At 36.1% G+C, this 22713-nt stretch overlaps 1 protein-coding gene across 1 annotated transcript in view; it reads right to left on the bottom strand.

Annotated features, from left to right (window-relative positions):
* The window catches only part of CNTLN (centlein), a 427039-nt gene that overhangs the window by 257628 nt on the left and 146698 nt on the right, over positions 1-22713 (bottom strand).

The raw sequence follows: 22713 nt of genomic DNA, 5'->3' as shown, positions 1-22713 counted from the left end.
TGATTTGAAATGAATACTGAAGAAAGCCAGGAAAACTAAATGATTGAGGTGATAGAACAGAGCATTTCAGGTAGAATATCCCTCTATACCAGTGGTGCCATACTCACAAAGAAATGGTGGCCACTAAACCATAGATGAGAATCCCTTCAGACACATATTGACTTAAAAACAATGTATTATTTGTTTCACTGTATTTTTATTTATTTTGTTAAATACTTTCCAGTTACATTTTAACCTGGTTCAGACCACACTTCTGGGTGTATTTAACCTACCTTGCAGGGGCAGTTTGACATGTCTGCTCTAGACCTTGACATCTATATACATGCCCCACTTCTACCATTAAGAAGAGAGGCAGAAAGGGGAAGTTAATTCACTCCATTTGGGGAAGTACCTGGAGGGAAGCTGCTAGGATTGAGAGATAAGTTAATTCACATCTCAGTCTAGTCAACCAGCCTTAGACCTTCAAACCATGCTTCATTCTGAAATAAAAAACCCAGAGTTCCAATCCTCTCTCTATCACTGATGTGACTTTAGGCAAGTCACTGAACAAACCATTCAGATCATACATCTAAAATTAGAAAGAATGTTGATTAGAGATCATCTAGTCCAACTCTCCTTTTTAGTTATCTTTTTGAATCAGTTCTTCAACTTGTTTAAAATTGCACCATCTCCATTAGGGAGATTTTTGTGTTAATATTTGCATTTCAGTCTGGGGTTTTTTCCATCTTTATTTTCCTTAGTGCTATCCTTCAAGAAACATTTCAGTGACTATGATAGAATAAGAGTTCAAACACTGCACCTAACAAAATAATTGTGAGGATTAAATGAGGTAATATTTGTAATGTTTTGCAATCTTAAAGCATCATAGAAATGTTAGTTATTATGATGAGGAGTGAGAAGATAAAGTCAGAGTATTATATCAAGTACTAGTCTCTCCTCTGAGCTTCAATGTTGTATCACCAATTGTATATTGGACATTTCAACCTGGACACCCAAGAGAGATGTCAAATTCAGAACATGCAAAATTGAATTCATCATTTTTCTCCTAAAACATACCACTATTCCAAAATTCCCTATGTTTGCTAGTTCTTCACCCTGTATATCCAATTTCCAAACCTTGATATTTCTACCTCCTTTGAATCTAACAATTTATATCTATTTACATAGCTATCACCCTATTTCAGGCCCCCATCAACTCTTACTTAGATTATTACAATAGCCTCCTAATTGATTCCAAGTCTCAAGTCCTTTCCCTCCAGACTGATGCTAAACTAATTTTCCTTAAGCAAAGATCTGACCATGCCAGGCTCCCACTCAAACTCCACTGGCTCCTTACCATATGTAGAAAAAAAACTCTAATGTCAAGCTTCTGAAGCCATAAATAATGTGGCCCCAACTTATTTTTCCAGTATTCATGTAGATTATTCCATGTCCAGCTCTTAAATGATCTGGCCAAATTGACCTCTCAATTCCAGGCAAATATTCACTCCCTCTCTTGTTTCTGTGTCTCTTTATTAACTATTCACATAGCTGGAATGCCTTATTTCTACCTACACTTCACAGAATCCCTCTTTTTCTTCAGGACTCACCTCAAGAACCACCTTTCCCATCAAGTTTTTCCTGATTTCCCAACTGGCCTCCCTTCCAAATTGCCTTGTATTGAAGTACTTTATATACTATCTTCATATATTTTGTAGACTTATATGTAATTATTGTATGTTAGAATGTAAATTTGTTGAGAATAGGAATTGTTTTACCCTTCGTCTTTGTATCCCTAGTGCCTGGCACATAGTAGGCAGTTAATAAGTGTTTGTTGATTGACTGACTGATCTTAAATTAACTTTAATTGGTTTGTTCTTAGACTTGTTTGCACTGAAGTATAATACACAGGAAACAGATTAAAATAAATATTACTTAAAGAAAAACAATCTGTCATATTTAGTATTTTATTTGTAGATATTTTTCCTACTTATCACTGAAATCTATAATAAATTCCATGACTAAAAACCTATATCTGCATATCACTGAAAAAAGAATCTGACTTAGCATACAGTTAATATTCAAATTATGTAAGCTAACATTCAATCAAAATAATAGCAACCCATGTCTTCTAATTATCATGATATACATAAAAAGTAATAAAAAACATATATTTAGCAACCAAAATTCTCTGGATGATCTCTACAGAATATGAATACTGACATGTTCTTACTCATATATAAGTTCCACATAGAAAAGACTGGATATCAAACTATGGGAAAAGGACAAAAAAAAAAACCACAGAAGGAAAATAAAGCTCATGATAGCTGTTTTGTTTCTTTCAATTACTGTTATTTCTTATCTGGATATAAAACCCCTGGATAATTATTCTGTGGGTGAATTTGTATGTGAGAGGAAAGATATGTCAATGATGTCTCTATGGAAGTATGACTCAATCCTTCCCTGTGCTCAAAGTTAATCAAAATATGTCTCAGTTTAATCTATTTTGTCCCCCCAGCTAGTTACAGTTATATTTGTAGACAATAATTGGATATCAAGTGTGAATGATACTCTCTATACATTTTAAAATGTCAAATGCAGCAGATTTAAAGGGAGGTATAAAGTGAAACCTGATTCATTTAATAAGTGCTTGTTAGAGAAGCCAAAAACAGAAGGTGTGAAAATTCTCAAATTACAATAAATTAAGAAGACCTGAAATTCCAGATTAACATAAATTGAACACTATGGAGAAATCTGAAGTAAAGTATACATTGTTATTTCTTATTTCCCCTTATTCTAACACTGACAAGATGCAGGGGAGGGGAGACAGTCAAAGCATTAGCTTTCTATCTAAAAGTTAAAAGATTGACCTTATTATAGTAATCATATAAAGAAAACATTCTAATGATAATATTTTCTAAATGTTAGGTCAATCTTACTTGCATATTCAAAGATCTTAGAAAAAGACCCCAAATCTAAAAATACAAGTTGGGAACAATCAGTCATTCAATAGTTTCATAATGGATAATAAAGTTACATAAATGCAATGTAACAGCATGTTAAAATAGCCTTCAATTGTACTCAGGCTACATGAGATATTAGCTAAAACATTAGCTTGAAAAATTTCTCAGACACACAGAAAAGTCAAAACGATTATTAAAAGTTATAAAAATTAAGTATGGGGGGCAGCTAGGTGGCACAGTGGATAAAGCACTGGCCCTGGATTCAGGAGTACCTGAGTTCAAATCCAGCCTCAGACACTTGACACTTACTTAGCTGTGTGACCCTGGGCAAGTCACTTAACCCACATTTCCCCAGCAAAAAAAAAAAAAAATTAAGTATATAAGAAAAAACATCAGAATCTAGATCTAGTAGTCTGAATAAGGAGGCTAAAGAATCACAGGAAAATGAAATCTCATTAAGAAGAAACTTCAGAGGTCATCTGGTCCAATCCATATATTAGCAAGAAACCACAATCTTTCTCTAAGTACCCCTAGGAAAACTACCTCATGAGGCAGCCAGTAGTATTTGTGGATAGCTCTAATTGTTAAAAAGTTTTTCTTTATCTCAGATATAAATCGGACTGTCTATACTTTCTAAATTTTATTGTGTGTCTTGCTCTCTCTACTAAAGAAGAAAAAAGTCTTTTTATTATTCCATAAAATAGTCCTTCACTTACTTGAAGACAATTATTAGACATCCCCAATTATTGGAATTCCCTCGGTTCCTTCAATGAAATCTCATATGATAAAAACTCAAGACCTTCCATAATTTGGTCTCTTATGATGCCTCGCCAGTTTATTACTATTTGTGCTGTAACGATTGGAATAACGCCACCTGCTGGATACTTACTGTAGAGGAGTTCTGCCCATGAAGGGAAGGTCTTTGAGGGCAAGACCAGGAGTCAGGAAGTGACGCGGGCTAGTGGGAGGAGGAAGGAAGAGACTGGCGCTCAGTCTCGCTCTTTTTCCTCTGGACTCTGGCGGAGAAGGGAGCTAGAAATGCGCTCTCCCTTTAATAGATAGGAATCTAGACCTTTCTCTCTCTCTTTACCAAATTCTTATTCTCCTTAATAAATGCTTAAAAGTCTAACTCTTGCTAAAGCTTATAATTTATTGGCGACCACTCATTAGATATTTTAGACAGTTTAGCTAGAATTTTAGCCCTTAACAGATGGCTGACCACGAAGAGGAAAGCTAACCCTCAGTCTTCTTCTGATCTGCTGGTTGGGTAAGAAATTTCCCCTCCCTCTCCCTTTAACTGCTAAGTACTGGTGTACTGGCTGTGTTTTTCCTTTGAATTTTTTCGAATGGACCTTTTAAACTCCCTAATTATCCTATTTTTGATTTTGGTCTGTTTAACCAGACAAATGGGAGATAAGATCATGTTAATGCTTTGTTTTTGTGGATTTTCTATTTTTCTTTTTATTTTTGTTAAAAGAGCCAGCAACTTACTCACACAAGGAAATATCTCTCCCTCTCCCAACCATGCTTTTTCAGAGAAACCTGAAGAGATTCCCGCAGCTTTTCCCAGTTCTAACACTAATTGTTGCTCTAATTTTGCATGCCTGGAGGCAATGACCCACCCTCTAGAAGCTTTTAATCCCCTAGCACCTAGAGGCAAAGTGGGGGAAGAGGAATCCAGGCCTGAGTTCAAAATCAAGTCTGATTCAAATTGCTCTGGTCCCTCCCCTCCTCTCCAGACCCCACCCTCTACTCCTCCTATGGCCAAGCCCATTGCTTCCCCTGCCTGGGAAGTCCAGAGATCTGATGCGCATGCTCAACTTTTTCTACCTGCATTTGCAGCTTCAGGCTCAGCCCTTCCCCGGCCTGGCTGTGCTTTTGAGACAATCTTAGAAAACTCTTTAAATTCCAGATATGCTTGTTTTGTTCATAATTTTGCTAACCTGCTTTTGTCTTTAATTAGTAATCTTATAAAGCATTTGTATGGTGAAAAGACTGACAGACAATATAAAGGGGTTAAAGAAGAAAAACTTAAGCTGAATAAGAATGACAACCATCAACATAGTTCAAGACTCTGCTTCTTTTGCCATGGAAGGGTATATATTTTAGAGAAATGTAGAAGTAAGCAGCAAGGTATTGATACGAGTGTTGGGGATTTTAGATATCGGAATCAAAAGTGTTCTGAATTCACTCAGAGTATTAATGTCAGTTCAGAGGTTACATAGGATTTCTATGCTATTACATCTACATTTTGAAATTAATGGTATGGGTTTATTTTCATAGAGATTTTCATGCTTTTGAGATTGTGTTTTATACTTAGTTTTTAAAACAAGGAGAATATTTTTAAAAGCTTTTTATAGTCATGTGATCAAGTTTATATTTTATAATACTCTTATTGATATTAAGTTCATATTCATTTAGATTTCCTTAGTTTGAATTTCACTGTCTTTTATTGTTCCATGTGTATTTTCTTCTATTCATTTGTCTATCTAATTTTGAAACATTGCAAGATGGTTTTGATTTTATTATACAATGTTAATTCTAGGAGTATTGTGCTCCCATATTCTGAGTTGTTTGTTTTTGTTATTTTTTCTCAACTGATTATTTGATCAAACTCTTTAAAGCATTTCCCTGGCAAATTGTTTGCCATGGCAAGTGTAAATTGATTCTAGAAGTATTATTTTTGATAAGCATATTCCAAAAAAAAAAAAGAGGGGAACATTTGTAAAAGTTTTCTTTGAGATTGTATTGTGCTTTAACTTGTATTTAAATATGTTCAGATTTTTCAAAAAAGTAATTGTATACTAAGTTAAAAAAAGGGGTATTATTTGAAATTGTTGCATAATTATATATTGTGTTCTGAGTCAAGATGTATTCACATTTTTTGCAATCATTTATTATCCTCAATTTTTAAATCCATATGAGACTTGGATTATGGGAACTTATCATTTAAGACACTAATTACCTTTATTCTGAGTTATCAGATGCCAGTTGGCCAAGGTGCCATCCAATCACAAGAGGAATACATGCAAGAGCAGACACTGAACTGTCACATGAGGGGAGACATGCATGAAGTCAAGGTATGGCCGAGGGAACGGCTTTTGACAAATGTTGAGGTTGGATTCTCTTGGTTTAATATTTTATTTTATTTTTCCCCACAATATTGTACAGATGGCTGGAAGTATTCATCCCACCCATCTCGCTCCTACACCTGGCTTCTATGCTCCCTCCTATATGCCTGATGCCATGGACATCTCAATCCCATGCATCTGATTAAGTCTGACTCAGTTTCCTCCAATATGTTCGGTGGCATGGACATATATTCCATCCACCTATTTTAGACCTGGCATACTGTATGGGCAGTACATATTGCTCAAGTGTGGGAATGCTCATATCCCATCATTTCTCTGTTCTTTTATGGTAACCCCCATAATTATCTCAGGTGTCATGATAAATACAGTGTTGAATTTGGCCTTGACACCTGTTACCAATTATATTAGATTTTTTAATTTCTCATAGTGGCATGAGGATAATTAGGCAGATGATGCAAAAAGTGATGAAACAAAGATAAAAATTATTTTTAATAATTAATATCGTAGCAATTGTCTTCTCAATTACCCTCCATAAGGGGGGGATTATAGTAATATTATAATTTTAAAGAATGGTTCAATTTTTGTTTTATTATATGTTTCATGTGTAACAACTAAGATTCTGAATTCCCTTAGACATGTTTTTGAGAACTTTCATTGTTTGATTTGATTATTGACAAAGCTATTTTAAAGTTGTGTTAAGCTCAATTTTGTAGGAAATTTTCCTGGCTGATTACCAGCATCCACACATCAACCCCTGAAAAGACTTCCATTCCACGACTACACCTAGAGGACATCTGAGAAAAGACTTTCAGAGACTTTAAATGAACAGTTTTGATTTGTTGTTTTTGTTGTTTTTTTTTTCTCTTTCTGTTATAATATACACCATCTGTAACATGTATTCTCTGCAGAGGCCCTCCCTTTGCAAGACTAATGTCAAAGCGTCGGTTCATGAGGACAAAAAAAAAAATTGCCCCTCTGGACAAAACTTTCCTCTCTTCCTTTTCTATATTGTTGTTCACATATTATTAGTTAGCAATAGTTATCATATTGTTTTTACTGTTCCGTCAAGGAAACATTTTGTTTCTTGAGGAACAACAGGGGGGACTGTAACGATTGGAATAACGCCACCTGCTGGATACTTACTGTAGAGGAGTTCTGCCCATGAAGGGAAGGTCTTTGAGGGCAAGACCAGGAGTCAGGAAGTGACGCGGGCTAGTGGGAGGAGGAAGGAAGAGACTGGCGCTCAGTCTCGCTCTTTTTCCTCTGGACTCTGGCGGAGAAGGGAGCTAGAAATGCGCTCTCCCTTTAATAGATAGGAATCTAGACCTTTCTCTCTCTCTTTACCAAATTCTTATTCTCCTTAATAAATGCTTAAAAGTCTAACTCTTGCTAAAGCTTATAATTTATTGGCGACCACTCATTAGATATTTTAGACAGTTTAGCTAGAATTTTAGCCCTTAACAGTGCAAAGCTCCTAGAACTAAACAGAATGCTACAGAAGTGGTCTGATGAAGGCAGAGTATAACAGAACTAGTGCCTAGAAATTTCTGAGCACTGGGCCTCTCAATGAAGTCATCTTAGCTTTTTTGGCTGCTATTTCAGTCTATTGATTCATACTGAGTTTGCAGTTTGTTAACACTCTCCGGTCATTTTTCAAATATATAGAGAGAACTGAGTCAAATTTATAGAAGTACAAGTCATTCCCCAATTGATAAGTGGTCTTAGGATAGGAACATACAGCATTCAAAGAAATCAAAGCTATCTATAAGCATGAGAAAAAAATGCTCTAAGTCACAATTGAGCAGAGATATACAAATCAAAACAACTCTGAGGTACCATCTCATACCCATCAGTGTGGCTAATATAACAAGAAAGGAAAATGTTGGGTGTTAGAGGGGATGGGGAAAAACTGGGACATTAATCCACTGTTAGCAGAGTTGTGAACTGATCCAACCATTCTGGAGAGCAATTTCGAACTATACCCAAAGAGCTATAAAACTGTGCATACCCTTTGATCCAGCAATACCACTGCTAGATTGATATCATATCCCCAAAAAGAGAAAAAGACCTATTTTTACAACATTTTGTGGTGGCTAAGAATTGGAAATCAAAGGAATGCCTATCAAATGACAAGCAGGATGATTTCAGAAAGGCCTGGAAAGACTTATATAAACTGATATATTTGGAAGTGAGCAGAACCAGGAGAACATTGTACACAGTGACAGCAATATTATTTGATGAAGAACTGTGAATGACTTAACTATCCTCAGCAACAGAATGATCTGAGACAATCCTGAAGGACTAATGAAGCATACTATCCACCTCCAAAGAAAGAAGTGATATTGACTGAACACAGAATGAAGCATGCTAGTTTTCACTTTTTCTTTCATTTTTTTTCTTTTGAGTTTTCTTATACAAAATTACTATTATGGTAACATTTTACATAATTGCTCATACACAACTTATCTGATTGCTTACCACCACAAGGACGGGGGAGGGGAGGGAGGGAAAGCATTTGGAACATAAAACTTTAAATAAAAATGTTCATTAAAAAAATTCTCTCTCCTTGACCTGTTTTCCAGGTCAGTTGTTTTGATAACACATATCTTACATTTTTTTTCTATTTTTTTTAATATTAGGCTTTTGTTCTAATATTTTTTGCTTTCTTAAGGAATCATTGATTTCTTCTGGTCTAGTTTTCCAAAAGTCCATCTCTTAGAAAAATATACCACTCTTTCATCTGAGATATGTATTCTCTTTCCAATTCTTTCTTCCAGTGGTTTTTTGTTGTTGTTGTTTTCCCCTCTTCCTGAGTTTCTTCTAGATATTCACGTAAATCCTGGTGGAAAATCCAATTGTTTTGAGTCTCCACATGTAGTTGTTGTAAACTTACTCATTCCTTCTTTTAAAGCATATCTATATTCTCAATAATTGTTTAAACTGGTTAGTGTTTTCTTTTATTTACTCCTCTCCCTACCTTTAATTATTGAATTGGGATGTTGTGTCAGCACCAGGCTCCACTGACTTATGGGTGGAATAGCCCTGTTTGATCTTGCTTTGAGTTCCTTGGGCTCCTTTACTCACACCTGATGGGATTAGGTTGCCCTAGATCTTTGAAATTCAGTTATGGATCTTCCAGGCCCTCTATAGAATCTCAACAGAAAGTTAGGGTTAGAATGCATGGGCCTGGGGCAGCTAGGTGGAGCAGTGGATAGAGCACCGGCCCTGGAGTCAGGAGTACCTGAGTTCAAATCCAGCCTCAGACACTTAACACTTACTAGCTGTCTGACCCTGGGCAAGTCACTTAATCCCAACTGCCTCACAAAAAAAAAAAAAAAAAAGAATATATGGGCCTGTGCTGTCCTATTCTAAGCAATGTGGAAACTTTGGGCATAGCCTGCAGGTGGTCCCCAAGAAATTCAAGGTTCCTACCCTAGGTTTTCTCCAGGGAGGTCGTTATACTTAATGCCCCTAGACAGAGCTTTGCAGGCTATATATGCCCTTCTTATGTTTGCATTGGGTTGTGTTGGCTTTGATTTAGGGAACAAGGGGTAGAGAAAACCCATGAACTTCGGGCTGACTTTTTGTGCAATTCTAGAATGAAAAAAATCACTTACTATAATTTCTCACTGGATTTTTTTATCTCTAGTGTCCTTCTGGAATATATATGTGGGAATCAGATGGTCAACCTCCTGTTCAAGCAGCCAACTTGGACAGAAGTCCCATGCCTTTCTCTTTATCATTGACTTTCTGGGGGCATAGGACTAGCAGAATACAAACATTTTAGTTGGTTTCTTCACATAACTTCTAATTAGTATCAACCAGAACTCCTCCAACTTTTAATATTCTCATTTTTTGTCTTCTTTGCTAGCTTGATGTGTGTGAAGTTAAACTTCAGAACTATTTTGATTTGCATAATTCATATTAATAGTTATTTGGAGCCTTCTCTCATGTAATTGTTGATAGTTTGAAGTTCTTTTAAGACCTGCTTCTTTATATCCTTTGACCACTTACATGTTGGGAAACTGAGGTATTACTAAGTTTTAAGTTCATTCTGTTGTCCAGTCTAAATATTCACACCTTCTATTTTTGTTTCCTCAAAAAGGCACTTATTAAATGAAGAGATTTCCACTTTATTATTGTTGTTCAGTCATTCAGTTACATCTGACTCTTAGTTACCCCAAGGACTATAAAATGTCTGTCCAAGTTCATGTTCATTGTTTCCATGACACTATCTATCCAGCTCGACCTCTGCCATTGCCATTTCCTTTTGCCTTCAATCTTTCCCAATACCAGGGGCTTTTCCAATGAGTCCCATCTTCTCATTATATGGTCAAATTATTTAAGCTTCAGCTTCAGTATTTGATCATCCAGTGAAAAACCTGAATTAATTTATTTAAGAAAAGACTGATATAAAAAAAAAGAAATGACTGATATTACCTCTTTGCTGTCCAAACTTTCCTTCTAGTCCAGCTCTCACAACCATATACTGCTACTGGAAATACCACAGCTTTGACTATATGTACCCTTATTGCAAGGACATGTCTCTGCTTTTTAGTCTGCTGTCTAGATGTGTTATAGCTCTCCTTCCAAGGAGCAAAAGTCTTTTAATTTCATGACTACAATCACCATCTGCAGTGATCTTTAAGCCCAAGAATATAAAATCTGATATTGCTTCCATTTCTTTTCTATTTGCCAAGAACCTACCTTTAAATATGCTATAATTGACATTTTTTAAAGTATACAGAGTACCATTCACACTTAATACCAACTTATTATCTATAAAGGTAACTGTAACAAGCTAGAGGGACAAAATATATTAAATTAAGACATGCTTTGATCAACTTTCAACACAGGGAAGAATTAAGTCATACTTCCATAGTAACTTACTGAAGGACACAAGGCAGTACAGGCACACCTCAAAGGTATTGTGAGGGGGGCAGCTAGGTGGCACAGTGGATAGAGCACCGGCCCTTGAGTCAAGTGTACCTGGGTTCAAATCCAGCCTCAGACACTTAACACTTACTAGCTGTGTGACCCTGGGCAAGTCACTTAACCCCAACTGCCTCGCTAAAAAAAAAAAGGTATTGTGAGTTGAGTTCCACACAACCACAATAAAGCAAGTCACACAAAATTTTGGTTCCCTAAAGTATATAAAAGTTGTGTGAAATATATATGTATATATATATATATATACACACATACACATAGTATTTTTTGATTAAGGGGTTATATGCATCTTAATCTAAAAATATTTTATAGCTAAAAAATGCTAACCATCATCTAAGCCTTCAGCATATCATAATCTTTTTGCTGATAGAAGGTCTTCCCTAGATGTTGATAGCTTTTAACTGATCAGGGTGGTGGTTGCTGTAGCAATTTCTTAAAATAATATGACAATGACAAGATTTCCACATTAAGTGACTCTTCCTTTGACGAAAGATTTATCTGTAACATGTGATGCTATTTGGTAGCGTTTTAACCACAAAAGAAACTCTTTCAAAATTGTAGTCAATCCTCTCAAATTCTCCCAGAACTTTGTGAACTAAGTTAATATAATATTCTTTAATATTGCCATGTCTCAAAAAATAGGGGGGAGGCCTGAGGAAAGGGAGAGATTTGGGGGAACAACTGTTAAGTGACACAATCAAAACACAAAAAACATTTATCAACTAAGTTTGCTGTCTTATATGGATGGGCACAGTTGGTGGTGCCCCAAAACAATTACAATAGTAACATCAAAGTTCACAAATCACAATAACAGATCAAACAACAATGGAAAAAGTCTGAAATATTGTGAGAATTACCAAAATGTGACAGAAACATGATGTGAACACATATTGTTGGGAAAATGGTAATGACTGACTTGCTTGATTGCAGTGATGCTACAACTCTTGAATTTGTAGGGAAAAAATGCAATATCTGCAAAGAGCAATAAAACAAGGTATACCTATATGTGTTAGAAATAGGCTGTAAAGCCCCAACTTTCTAATCAGTGGTCAGCTTTCCATCTAAGGGATCAAGCTATCTAAATACTTATATGATAATGGAGAAATAGCTACAAATATAGGTAAAGGATACAATGTTTCCAATAGTTTATGAATAAAGAGCACATATTTTTTAAAAGCAGTCACTGTGGAATGGAATTTTATGGATGGAATGGAATGGAATGAATGGAAGAATGGAGCATTTATAAGAAAAAATAGAGGTATAAAATTTTGGTGAGGAGGCAGGAAGTGATTGAGGAAGGTGGGGTTGTGGAGGAGAAGAAGCCCTTTTAAATACCTATGCAACTATGTAAAATATTACTATATTGCTAATTTTGTATGAGAAAACTCAAAGAAAGAAGGAAGGAAGGAAGGAAGGAAGGAAGGAAGGAAGGAAGGAAGGAAGGAAGGAAGGAAGGAAGGAAGGAAGGAAGGAAGGAAGGAAGGAAGGAAGGAAGGAAAAAATAGCATTCTTTAGTCTGTGTTTAAGAAATATCAGTTCTTTCTTTGGCGGTATATAGTCTGTTTTATCATTATTCCTTTAGGATTGTTTTAGATCATTGTCTTGCTGAGACAAGATAAGTCATTCACCATGATGATGCCCCTTTTGAGAGGGAGAATTTTTAATATGTTTTTAAGGAGAATATTTCTCCATATAGGTAAATATTAAGTGTGAAATGCCAGGCTGGATGAATCAAAAGTCAGAATTAAGGCTGCCAGGAGAAATTTCAACAATTTCAGATGTGCAGATGATACTACTCTCATGGCAAAAAGTAAAGAAACATGAAGAAGCCTCTTCATGAGGGTGAAAAAGGAGAGTTTAAAAGCTGGCTTGAAGCTTGACATTAAAAAATTAATATTGTGGGGGCAGCTAGGTGGCGCAGTGGATAGAGCATCGGTCCTGGAGTCAGGAGGACCTGAGTTCAAATCCGGCCTCAGACACTTAACACTTACTAGCTGTGTGACCCTGGGCAAGTCACTTAACCCCAATTGCCTCACTTAAAAAAAATAATAATAATATTGTGGCAACTGCTCTAACATTAAAAACTAAGATGACAACCATTGCCATCACTTACTGGCAAATAGAGGGACAATAAATAGAAGCAATGTCTGATTTTATATTCTTTGGGTTTTTGTTTTGTTTTGGGCTTTTTGTGGGGTAATGAGAGTTAAGTGACTTGCCCAGGGTCACACAGCTAGTAAGTGTCAAGTGTCTGAGGCCAAATTTGAACTCAGGTCCTCCCGAATCCAGGGCCGGTGCTTTATCCACTGCACCACCTAGCTGCCCCCTGATTTTATATTCTTGAACACAAAGAACACTGTAAGTGGTGACTGCAGTCAGAAATTTAAAAAAAAACATTTGCTCCATAGGAGGAAAGCTATGACCAATTAGGACAGTATACTAAAAAGCAGAAACATCACCTTGCCAACAAAGGTACATATAGTCAAAGTTATGGTTTTTCTAGTAGCAATGTATGGCTATGAGGAAAGCTTAGTGCTGCAAAATCAAGACTCTTGAATTATGGTGCTGGAGAAGGCTTTTGAGAGTTTCTTGGACAGCAAGGAGATTAAATCAGTCAGTACTTAAAGAAATTAATTCAAGCTATTCATTGGAAGGTTAAAAATGGAAGCCAAAGTTTAAATATGTTGGCTACATACATAATAAGAAGATGGGAATCATTGGAAAAGACTCTGATGTTGGGAAAGACTGAAGGAAAAAGGAAAAGGAAACAGCAGAGGATGAGATGGTAGACCATATCATGGAAACAATGAGCATGAAACTGGACAGACTTTGGAAGATAGGAGAGGGTAGAAGAGCCTGCTGAGCTATGGTCCATGGGATCAAGAAGAGTCAGATGTGACTGAATGACTGAACAACAATAATAAGAATGAAAGTGTCAGGAGATGGAGTGCCTTGTTTGAGGAATATAAAGTAGGATGAGTACTTGCTCTGGATTACAGAATACATGAAGCAATAAGCAAATTCAAAAAAGGGGGGAGGGATGGTTAGCAACTCTGCTTAACCAAGAGATAAAGTTGAGTGAGATGTCAGATGGATCAGATGATAAAGAACTTTAATAAACAAGGAAGTAGAACTGAGATGGGATATGTTAGGAAAACTTGAATGTTAACAGAAATCTTGTTTTGAAGGGAGTCAATAGAAATGATATATTATTTTTAAAAGGAATTAGAGATTCTCAACAATGTTTTACAAGACAATTACAATATTAAAGAAAATTCTTCATCATGTCAGAGGCTCATGCCAGAGATTGCTTACTGTCCAGGAAGGGGAAGTAGGAGGGGCAACGAGAGTGATAGAAATTTACACTCAAAACTTTTTTTAAAGATAAATATTAAATTTTAAAGTTTTTTGCATAAACAAAACCAATGCAAACAAGTTTAGAAGGAAAGCAGAAAGCTGGGAAACAATTTTTACAGACAGTTTTTCTGATAAAGGCCTCATATCTAAAATATAGAGAAATGAATCAAATATAAAAGAATACAAGTCATTCCCCAAGTGAGTAATGGTCAAAGGATATGAACAGGCAGTTTTCAGATGATGAAATTAAAACTATCTACAGCCATATGAAAAAATGTTCTCAATAACTACTGATTAGAGAAATGCAAAATAAAACTACTCTGAGGTACCACCTCACACCTATCCAATAGACTAATATGACAAAGAAGGAAAACGATAAATGTTGGAAAAGATGTGGGAAAATTGGAACACTAATGCATTGTTGGTAAACTAATCCAACCATTCTGGAGAGCAATTTGAAACCATGTTCAAAAGGCTATAAAACTGCATACCCTTTGACCCAGCAATACCACTACTAGGTCTAGATCCCAAAGAGATCATAAAAAAGGAGAAAAGGACCCAGATGTACAAAAAATATTTATAGCTGCTCTTTTTTTTTTTGTTTTTTGTTTTTTGCAGGGCAACGGGGGTTAAGTGACTTGCCTAGGGTCACACAGATAAGAAGTGTCAAGTGTCTGAGGCCGGATTTGAACTCAGGTACTCCTGAATCCAGGGCCGGTGCTTTATCCACTGCGCCACCTAGCCGCCCCCATAAATGCTCTTTTTGTGGTGGCAAAGAATTGGAAATTAAGAGGATGCTCATCAGTTGGGGAATGGCTAATCAAGTTGTGGCATATCAATATAATGGAATACTATTGTGCTATAAGAAATGATGAACAGGCAGATTTCAGAAAAACCTAGAAATACTTACATGAATTGATGTTGAGTGAAGTGAGCCAGAACCAAGACAACATTGTACACAGTAAGAACATTGTGTGATGATCAACTTTGATAGACTTAGCTCTTCTCAGCAATACAATGATTCAAGACTTCCAAAGCACTCATGATGGAAAATGCTCTCCTTATCTATGGAGTCTGAATGCAGACTGAAGCATACTATTTTCACTTTTGTTGTTGCTTTTTTTGTTGTCGTTCTTGTTTATTCTTTTTGCATTTTTCCTTTTGTTCTAATTAATGTGGAAATATGTTTAACAGCATTGTAATGCATAACCTATATGAAACTGATAGCTGGCCTCAGCAGGGGGAGGGAAGGAAGGGTGAGAGAAAAATTTGAAACTCAAAAAATATCTTTACATGTAATTGGGAAAATTAAAAATAAAAATAAAATTTTTAAATTTTAAATGAATGATAAAAATTGTTTTTATGTCCAATGGGGGAAATAAAATATTATTTAAATAAGTAAATGTTTATTTTCTTGCTTCAAGGCATAATAAAAGTAGACACCTGGAAAGACTTACATACTGATACAAACTGAAGTTAGCAGAACCAGGAGAACATTGTACACAGTAATAGCAACATTGTGCAATGAAGAACTGTGAATCACTTACCTATTCTCAGCAATACATATTAGCAATCCCAAAAATAATCCCAAAGGATACATGATGAAAAATGCTATCTCCAATCAGAGAAAGAACTGCTGTTGTCTGAATACTGACTGAAGCATACTATTTTTCTCTTTCTTTCTTTCTCTTTTTTTGTTTTGTTCAAGTCTTCCTATAGAAAATAACTAATATGGAAATGTTTTACATAATTACACATGTATAAGCAAGGAGATTGCTTACTGTCTCAGGAAGGAAGGAGGGGAAAGGGAGGGAGCAATAGAATTTGGCACTGAAAACTTTTTTTAAATGAATGTTAACAATTGTTTTTACACGTAATTGGGGAAAAATAAAATTGACAAAGACACTGAATCTTCCTCCTTGACAAATTCTTCCTCCAGTAGCTGAGAGAATGACAAACAGCAGTCCTAGCAGCTGAAAGATACAAAATTGGCTCTAAACACAAAACCACAGATGAAGGTAATTGCCAGGTGATTCTTTTAACAGAAGGAATTAGGTGATTCAAGGGAAATAAGTATCTTTCTTTTTAAAGGTCAAAGTAAATATTAAAGGAGAGAAAGGGGAGGAAAAAATTATAGCAACTCACAACACATACCAAGATAAGGTTAAAATGGGTACATACTCGGGGCAGGTAGGTGGCGTAGTGGATAAAGCACTAGTCTTGGATTTAGGAGGACCTAAGTTCAAATCTGACCGCAGACACTTGACACTGTGTGACCCTGGACAAGTCACTTAACCCTCATTGCCCCACAAAAAAAAAAAAAAAAGGGTACATACCTTAAACATAAAGGGTGATACCATAAGCAAATTAGGAGAGCAAGGAATGGTTTGCCTGTCAGATCTATGGAGACAGGGAAAATTTATGACCAAAGAAAAAACAGAGAACATTTTGAAATGCAAAATGGATCATTGTGATTACATTAAATTAAGAAGATTTTGCACAAACAAAACCAATGCCAGCAAGATTAGAAGGAAAACAGAAAGATGGAAAACAAGTTTTGCAGCCAGTATTTCTGATAAAGGGCTCATTTCTCAAATATATAGAGAACTGAGTCAAATTTATAAAAATACAAGTCATTCCCCAATTGATAAATAGACAAAGGATATGAGCAGGCACTTTTCAGATGAAAAAAATTAAAGCTATTCATAGTCATATGAAAAAATGCTCTAAATCATTGTTGATTAGAGAAATACAAATAAAAACAAGTCAGCCGGCACCACCCGGCAGCTATCATATTGGCTAATATGACAGAAAAGGAAACTGATAAGTGCTGGGAGCTGTGAACTGATCCAACCATTCTGGAGAGTAATTTGAAACCATGCCCAAAGGGCTATAAAATTATGCATACCCTTTGATCCAGCAATACCACTAGGTCTGTATCCCAATGAGATCATAAAAAGGGGGGAAAGACCCACACGTAAAAAACTATTTATAGCAGCTCTTTTTGTGTAGCAAAGAATAAGAAATTAGGGGATGCCCATCAATTGTGGAATGGCTAAACAAGCTGTGATATATGAATGTGATAGAATACTACTGTGCTATAAGAAATGATAAGCAGGCAGATTTCATTTAAAACCTGGAAAGACTCACATGAACTGATGCTGAGTGAAGTGAGGAGACCAGAAGAACATTTTACACAAAAACAGCAAAGCTGTGCAATGATCAACCATGACAAACTTAGTTCTTCACAGCAAAGCAATGATCCAAGACAATTCCCCAAAACTCATGATGATAAATGTTCTCCATATCCAGAAAAAGAACTATGGAGTCTGAATGCAGATCGAAGTATACTATTTTCAGGTTTTTGTTTTTTCTTTTTCATGGTTTTTCTCTTTTATTCTGATTCTTCTTTCACAACATGGCTAATGTGGAAATGTTTAACATGATTGTATAACATATCAGATTGCTTGCTGTCTTGGGGAGGGGAAAGGGAAAGGAAAAACATTTTGAACGCAAAATCTTACTCAAAAATGAATGTTGAGGGGCAGCTAGGTGGCTCAGTGGATAAAGCACTGGCCTTGGATTCAGGAGGACCTGAGTTCAAAAATCTGGCCTAAGACACTTGACACTTACTAGCTGTGTGACCCTGGGCAAGTCACTTAACCCCAATTGCCTCACCAAAAAAAAAAAAAAAAGAATGTTGCAAACTATCTTTACATGTAATTAAAAATACTATTAAGATGAAAAAATACATTAAAAAAAGAAAAGTAATAGCTAAAGGGGGGAAAGGGGAGAGACCCCTAACTACTTTAGAGTTTATATAAATAAATAGGTTTGTAATTTTAATATCAGACCACAGACACTGTTTGTTTCACCTAAGCTATACCTGAAGCATATTATTGTACTAATGATTATAACAAACCTAATCATTATGCGCAACAGTGTTTATAGAAAACGCATTTAGAATTAAACCTTGGGACAGCAGGAATACAATTTCCCCTTTCCCTTCCCCATCAAAATGTAATTGAGAACTTCCCCTTTGCAAAGCTCCCCCAATGATAGATAGACTTCTACAACTATAAACTACAGGTGGTCAGTGACATACTGCAAGAATTCTGGCAGGTGAGGTCCTGAGTGTTAAACTCTTGGAAATAATTCTTCATTCTTTCTCTAATTTTTCATCAAGTACAAGGTTGCCTTCCTTCTTGACACATTCAACATGGGCTCCTTTTGACCAAAGTTTCTTTCATTCTCTAGCCTTCTATGGAAATAAACACAATCTCACAACTCTTGCCTTAAGCTTTTTTAAAGCAAGACTTTTCAAATTGTGTAAGGATCTGGGGTAGCTAGGTGGCACAGTGGATAAAGCACCAGCCCTGGATTCAGGAAGACCTGAATTAAAATCCAGCCTCAGATACTTGACACTTACTAGTTGTGTGACCCTAGGCAAGTCACTTAACCCCCACTGCCCCACACACACACACACACAAAAAAATGTAAGGATCTTTATTGCTTTCTTGTTCAATTGTTTCAGTTGAGTCCAACTCTTCAAGATCCCATTTGGAGTTTTCTTGGAAAAGATACTGCAGGGGTTTGCCATTTCCTTCTCCAGCTTATTTATACGTGGAGAACTGAGGCAAAGAGGGCAAAGTGACTCACCCAGGGTCACATGGTTAGTGTTTGAGACCAGATTTGAACTCAGGAATATGTCTTCCTGATTTCAGTTCCAGTACCCTATCCATTGCATTACCCAGCTGCCTTTTTTTTAACTGCTAGTAATAATCAACTAATATTTCTTATGACCACAATATGGTCTTAAGACACTTTACTAGGGGCTGGGTATAAAAAGACCAAAACAGGGAAAAGAGATGAAATTATTCTCTCCTACATATGAGCATATTTCCTTTATTTTCACTTCGACCCAATAAGGAAATTGCACACAGACACTACTAGTGGATCTTTGTACATAGAGGTCTAAAATAATACTCATTAACACTTCTGAAGAAAGTCAGACTCAAAAGCTATTTGGGAAATTTAATCACAATAAGTCAAATGTAGTAATTGCTTGTGGAACAGTCTGAAGCCTCTTACACCTAGGCCGTTTGCTGGTGCAGTAGAAGCCTGGAGTCAGGAAGACCTGATTCCAAATTTGGCTTCAAACATTTACCAGCTGCGTAAGCCTGAGCCAGTTACTTAAACTAGTTTGCCCTAATTTCCTCAACTGTAAAATAAGGATGGTAATAGCACCTATGTCCCAGGGCAGTTATAAGGAACAAATGAGATATTTGTAAAGTGTATGGCATATACTAGGTGCTCAATAAATCCTTATTCCCTTTTCCCCTTTGAAAGAGGAGCAAGAAAAAGTATGATAATCATGTAGGAATGCTCCCATAAAACAGTAGTGGAGCTATCTGACCCTGAAATAGCAATAAGAAGATTGGTGGTAGCAGAAGATTTATCAACCATTTCTCCCTCTCATTACCTTCAACAATATGAGTCATATCAGCACAGATACTACCCTGAACTGGCTTGAAGCATGCCTCCATGCATTTATAAAAGCAATTAGCCTTGTCTAAAATGGTTGGTCTCCTTATCTCTGCCTCTTGGATTCCTTGTCTTCCTTCTTGGATGATGGGAATATTTTTTCCTTGATCTAGGAGCTCTGGAACTTAGCTATAATATTACTGGTAGTTTTCATTTAAGGATCTCTTTCAGGAGATCAGTATATTCCTTCAATTTCTATTTTACCCTCTGCTTCTAGAATATCAGGGCAGTTTTCTTTGAAAATTTCTTGAAAGATGATATCTAGATTCTTTTTTATCATGGCTTTCACATAGTCCAATAATTATTCAATTTTTTTCTCCTGGATCAATTTTCCAGATCAGTTGTTTTTCCGATGAGCTATTTCACATTTTCTTCTGTTTTTTCATTCTTTTGATTTTGTTTTATTTGTTCTAGATCTCTCATGAAGTAATCGGCTTCCATTTATCCAATTCTAATTTTTAAGGAACTATTTTCTTCATTGAGTTTTCCTACCTCCTTTTCTATTAGGCTAATTCTTGTTTTTAATTTTTTTCTTCAAAGAATTTTTGTATATATTTTTCCATTTAGCCAATTCTGCTTCTTAAGACATTCTTCTATTTATTGGATTTTTGTGCCTCTTTTACCACTTGGCCTATTCTGTTTTTAAGGGGCTATATTCTTCAGTGTTTTTGTGTGTCTCTTTTACAAAGTTGTTGGCTCTGTTTTCATTTTCTTGCATTACTCTCATTTCTCTTCCCAATTTTTCCTCTACCACTCTTATTTGATTTTTAAAATCTTTTTTGAGCTGTCCTATGGCAAGTTGATAATTTTCTTTGAAGTTTTGAATGTCAAAACTGCTGTTTTGACTTTGTTTTCTTCTGATTTTGTGTTTTGATCTTCCCTGTCACTATAGTAACTTTCTATAGTCAAGATCTTTTTCTGCTGTTTGCTCATTTTTTTCAGCCCATTTCTTGACTTTTAACTCTATGCTAAAATAGGGTTCTACTTCTGGAGTGGGGGACCACTTCCCCAAGCTTCAGGTTTTTTGTGCAGCTGTTTCTGAGATAATTATGGGGACCTATAGGTTTTCAGTTCTTTCAAGGTGGTATGATCTAGGTAGAGGTGTGTTTACTACTCTCTTGACATGTTCTCTGGTCTGTGAATGACCACAAGCACTCTTTTCCACCCTGAAACTATGACCAGGATCCTAGCTCCTCTATAGCTGCAAGCTCTGAGGTGCTAAAACTGGGGTTAAGACTTAGGGCCTAAGTCCCAAAACTGTGACCCAGATCCAAATATGAGCAATGCAATAGAATGCTGTCCCTAGTGCTGGCAAAGGGATCCCTGTAATCTCCTGATCAGTTGTCTGACCCCTTTACCATCTGCGGGCTGAGAGGTCCAGAAACCATCACTGCTGCCACTGATTCAGTAGACCCCAAGGCTGACTGCAGGTATGCTGGGGCACAGCCTCCTCTCCACTTTGACTCCACTGCAACAGACCTTTCCTGCTGACCCTGTCTTGGGATAGAAAACTGTTTCACTCCTTTCTTTTGTGGGTTCTTCCACTCCAGAATTTGTTTTGAGGAGAGCTCGAGACTGTCAGACTTTTCTCTGACAGCTTAGCTCCACACACCCTTCTTCCCCATCCTGTCTTCCTTCAATGCTCAAATGTCACTTCCGCCATGAAATCTTCTCTAATCACTTCAGTTATTAGTGCCTCTCCTTACTCAAGTTTCCTTGTACTATATTTATTTGTAAATAGCGAATGAAAGATTTTTTCATTTTTTTGCCTTTGTCCCAACACTTAGCACAATGTCTTACATGACATAATAGGCACTTAATATTTCTTAAACAGAACTGTTCGAATAGATAGGACTACTAGAAATTAATCAGTACAGGTAGAAGAGAAGGGATGAGAATAAAATTTTAATCTGCAACAGAAGGAAGGAGAATTCCTGTGGCTACCATTAGCTCTAGGTGACAGTTTGAATGTATAAAATACATTTAATTTAGGAGAATTTAAGTCAGAGATAACCTATATACTATTTAATTATAGAGTAAGCTTAGTTTTAATAAATAAATTCATTTTAGTATAAAGGTAGATAAATTCTATCATAAATTGGTTTTGCTCAAATGCTTGAGCAGATAACTAATACTAGCATGGTATAGTAGAAAAACCACTGAATTTGGAGTAAAAAATTTTAATTCCAACTCTTCTGTCTCTGTGATCTGGAGCAAGCCACTTGACTTTTTTCTGGGCCTTACTTTACTCATATCTAAAAGTAGAAGATTAAACAAAATGATCTCTAAAATACCTTTTCAGCTTTTAAGTACTATGAACCTATTAATTTGAGGAAAGATATGAGTCTCACTACTTAGACTGCATTGTCATGGCTTATTGTCACTTAATGTCAGTGTACCTAAATTACAGAGCCAACTTCCTAATAGGGTGAATAAAATCATTTGAGAGTGGAAGATGAAAAACAAAAAGTCAGCAAATGACAAATATTAATGGTTTAACCATCTAGTATTAAACCAGATAGATCAATAAGCTATTATGACCCCAGATTAAACCAAATGACAACAAACCACAAAATATTTTCCATATTATAATCTCCATGAATGGCACAACTCCTGAGTCAATTCATTCCCTAAAAATCTCACAAATACTAGAATCTGTGAGTTAACCAGTATAGCATACTCTCACTGCATAAACTTCTATGATATAAATCCCAACCTCTCAACAATGCAGTAGATTCTAGGGAGTGACCTGATGCACAGGGAAGTTACATAACATGGAGGGTCAAAAGCAGGATATAAACCCTGGAATTCTTAACTCCAGCATTTTT

The sequence above is a fragment of the Dromiciops gliroides genome, chromosome 1, assembly GCF_019393635.1.
Source record: "Dromiciops gliroides isolate mDroGli1 chromosome 1, mDroGli1.pri, whole genome shotgun sequence".
NCBI classification, from domain to species: Eukaryota; Metazoa; Chordata; class Mammalia; order Microbiotheria; family Microbiotheriidae; genus Dromiciops; species Dromiciops gliroides.
This window is presented reverse-complemented; position numbering and strand designations above follow the sequence as displayed.